Source organism: Bison bison, unplaced genomic scaffold (genome assembly GCF_000754665.1).
Source record: "Bison bison bison isolate TAMUID 2011002044 unplaced genomic scaffold, Bison_UMD1.0 scf7180017864471, whole genome shotgun sequence".
Classification (NCBI taxonomy): Eukaryota; Metazoa; Chordata; class Mammalia; order Artiodactyla; family Bovidae; genus Bison; species Bison bison.
This window is the reverse complement of record NW_011495032.1, coordinates 5,039,739-5,043,877: the sequence shown is the minus strand read 5'-3', so window position 1 is coordinate 5,043,877 and position 4,139 is coordinate 5,039,739. Positions and strand designations below refer to the sequence as shown.

General features: G+C 45.0%; 1 pseudogene; it reads left to right on the top strand.

The window, feature by feature from the left end:
- The first annotated feature begins 805 nt into the window (after window positions 1-805).
- On the top strand, window positions 806-1,717 carry LOC105003560 (annotated as a pseudogene).
- The last annotated feature ends 2,422 nt before the right edge of the window (window positions 1,718-4,139 follow it).

The window sequence follows — 4,139 nt, the reverse complement described above, 5'->3', positions numbered from 1 at the left end:
GGTAAGAAGCACACAACTCTGGTGGAGGATGTTGCTAATTGGGGAAGCTGTGTACATGTGGGGCAGGGGCACTTGAGAAACCTCTGTACCTTTCTCTCAATTTTACTGGGAACCTAAAACTGCTCTAAAAATTAAAGTCTTTAAAAAAATGTAAGAAAGGGGCTTCCCTGGTAGCTCAGTAGTAGAGAATCCACTGCCAGTGCTGGAACATGGGTTTGATCCCTGTCGCAGGAAGATCCCACATGTTACAGAGCAGCTAAGCCCCTGCACCACAACTATTGGGCCTGCATTCTAGAGCCTGTGCTCTGCAACGAGAGAAGCCACCACAGGGAGAAGCCTGTGCGCTGCAAATGGAGAGTAGCCCCCACTCACTGCAACTAGAGAAAAGCCTGCACAGCTTCCAAGATCCAGAGCAGCCAAAATGAGCAAGGAGATCAAACTAGTCAATCCTAAAGGAAATCAACCCTAAAGGACTGATCTTGAAGCTGAAGTGCCAGTACTTTGGCCACCTGATTCGAAGAACTGACTCATTAGAAAAGATCCTGATGCTAGGAAAGATTGAAGGCAGGAGGAGAAGAGATGACAGAAGACAAGATGATTGGATGGTATCACCAATTCAACGGACATGAGTTTGAGAAAGCTCTGGAGATGGTGAAAGACATGGAAGCCTGATGTGCTGCAGTCCACGGGGTCGCAAAGAATCAGACATGACCGAGCACCTAAACAACAATAGCAAAATAAATAAAATTATTAAAAAAAATATGTACGATGGTCCTCTGATCCCAGTCAGTGGATCTCAGCAGTCATGGCCAACCACATTGTGCTCTACACTGGCACAAAGATGTCCATCTTTGGGCTGGGCACCTGGAAGTCTCTTCCAGGCAAAGTGACGGAGGCTGTGAAGGTGGTGACTGACCTTAGGTACCATCACATTGACTGTGCCCACATGTACCAGAACGAGAACAAGATGGGGTTGGCCCTCCAGGCAAAGCTCCAGGAGAAGGTCATGAAGTGTGAGGACTTTTTCATTGTCAGCAAGCTGTGGTGCATATTTCACAAGGACCTGGTGAAAGGTGCCTGCCAGAAGCTAAAGCTGGACTACCTGGACCTCTACCTCATCCACTGGCCCACGGGCTTCAAGACTGGGAAAGACTCTTCCCATTGGATGAGGACTGCAGTGTGATTCCCAGTGAGAAAGATTTCATGGATACCTGGACAGCCATGGAAGAGCTGGTGGATGAAGGGCTGGTGAAAGCTATTGGAGTCTCCAACTTTAACCATCTCCAAGTGGAGAAGATCTTAAACAAACCTGGCTTAAAATACAAGCCGGTGGTTAACCAGATCAAGTGCCACCCATACCTCACTCAGGAGAAGTTAATGCAGTATTGCAACTCCAAAGGCATTGCAGTGACTGCCTACAGTCCCCTAGGCTCTCCCAACAGGCCCTTGGGCCAAGCCCGAAGACCCTTCCATACTGGAGGATCCCAGGATCAAAGCCACTGCCCAGGTGCTAATCTGATTCCCCATGCAGAGGAACTTGATCGTGATCCCCAAGTTGGTGACACTTGAATGCATTGCTGAGAACTTCCAGATCTTTGACTTTGAACAGAACAAGGAGGATATGACCACCTTGCTCAGCTACAACAGGGACTGGAGGGCCTGTGCCTTGGTGAGCTGTGCCTCCCACAGGGATTATCCCTTTCACGAGGAGTTTTGAAGGAGTTTTGAAGTTGTGGGTGCCTGCCCTTGCCCAGGTGACCTGCTGTCTCCCACCTCACTCTTCTTGTGTGTAGTGTAATTTGGCCCATGTCCCTCAGTGGTGGGTCAGCGACTTCCAGACAAACCAGCAAGGGCTCAGCCAGCTTGGTGTTGGGTCCAAAGAGCAGAATCAGTAGATTAGAAGTCTGTATAGTTTTCCTTTGCCCTTCTTGTCCAGTTGGGGAACACATAACCCAAATGCTAATTTAGAAAAGAGTATTTGGGTTGCGTGTGCTGTGAAAGTGTTGCACTCAATATGCCAGCAAATTTGGAAAACTCAGCAGTGGCCACAGGACTGGAAAAGGTCAGTTTTCATTCCAATCCCAAAGAAAGGCAATGCCGAAGAATGCTCAAACTACCGCATAATTGCACTCATATCACATGCTAACAAAGTAATTCTCAAAATTCTCCAAGCCAGGCTTCAGCAATTCGTGAACCATGAACTTCCAGATGTTCAAGCTGGTTTTAGAAAAGGCAGAGGAACCAGAGATCAAACTGCCAACATCTGCTGGATCATGGAAAAAGCAAGAGAGTTCCAGAAAAACATCTATTTCTGCTTTATTGACTATGCCAAAGCCTTTGACTGTGTGGATCACAATAAATTGTGGAAAATTCTGAAAGAGCTGGGAATACCAGACCACCTGACCTGCCTCTTGAGAAATTTGTATGCAGGTCAAGACACTACAGTTAGAACTGGACATGGAACAACAGACTGGTTCCAAATAGGAAAAGGAGTACATCAAGGCTGTATATTGTCACCCTGCTTATTTAACTTACATGCAGAATACATCATGAGAAATTTTGGGATGGATGAAGCACAAGTTGGAATCAAGATTACCAGGAGAAATATCAATAACCTCAGATATGCAGATGACACCACCCTTATGGCAGAAAGAGAAAAAGAACTAAAGAGCCTCTTAATGAAAGTGAAAGAGGAGAGTGAAAAAGTTGGCTTAAAGCTCAACATTCAGAAAGCTAAGATCATGGCATTCGGTCCCATCACTTCATGGCAAGTAGATGGAGAAACAGTGGAAACAGTGGCTGACTTTATTTTTGGGAGCTCTAAAATCACTGCAGATGGTGACTGCAGCCATGAAATTAAAAGACGCTTACTCCTTGGAAGGAAAGTTATGACCAACCTAGACAGAACATTAAAAAGCAGAGACATTACTTTGCCAACAAAGGTCCGCCTCGTCAAGGCTGTGGTTTTTCCAGTAGTCATGTATGGATATGAGAGTTGGACTGTAAAAAAAGCTGAGTGCTGAAGAATTGATGCTTTTGAACTGTGGTGTTGGAGAAGACTCTTGAGAATCCCTTGAACTGCAAGGAGATCCAACCAGTCAATCCTAAAGGAGATCAGTCCTAAGTGTTCATTGGAAGGACTGATGTTGATGTTGAAGCTGAAACTTCAATTTTTGGCCACCTGATGTGAAGAGATGATTCATTTGAAAAGACCCTGATGCTGGGAAAGATTGAAGGCAGGAGGAGAAGGGGATGACAGAGGACGAGATGGTTGGATGGCATCACCAACTCAATGGACATGAGTTTGAGTAAACTCCGGGAGTTGGTGATGGACAGGGTGGCCTGGCATGCTGCGGTCCATGGGGTCACAAAAAGTCGGACATGACTGAGTGACTGAACTGAACTGAAATTGAATTTACAAAATCAGAACAGTGCCTCTAATAGCTGGGCCTTTATTGCTTGGAACTGTAATCCTTTCAGCTAGACTTTTCTTTGCCTTAAACAAAAAATGCGTTTATGAAAAATAATATTCAAGAAAAATAATACCATCCCCAAATATCTCCACAGCATTATTTCTATAAGTCAAAAAGTTTACTTTTAGAAATAAGCCAAAAACCCATTAATAGAAGACTACATAAATGAAGTGGTAAACATAAATAAAAAATATATAAATTGTTTCATATGCTGGCAGCTGTGCATTCACTAAAAACCGTAAGATGGAGCTGTGTGTACACAATATGGTGCAGGTGATTGTGAATTAGGGCTTTCCAGATGGCACTAGTGGCAAAGAATTCCCCTGCCAATGCAGGAGATGCAAGAGATGAGGATTTGATCCTTGGGTTGGGGAGATCCCCTAGAGGAGGAAATGGCAACCCACTCCAGTATTTGTGTCCAGAAAATTCCATGGGCAGAGAAGCCTGGCAGTCTGCAGTCCATGGGGCTGCAAAGAGTCAGACACGACTCAGCGACTGAGCACAAGCACAGCTGTGAATAGCCCATAAGTTGCCAAACCACATGCAAGGCAACATCTCCCTTTTAGTAATTATTGCTCCAAATATTAATGCACTGAGAAAGAATACACAATAACAGGATAAATTATTAATGATATAATCCCCCGGGGATTGAGAGTCGGGGGAGAA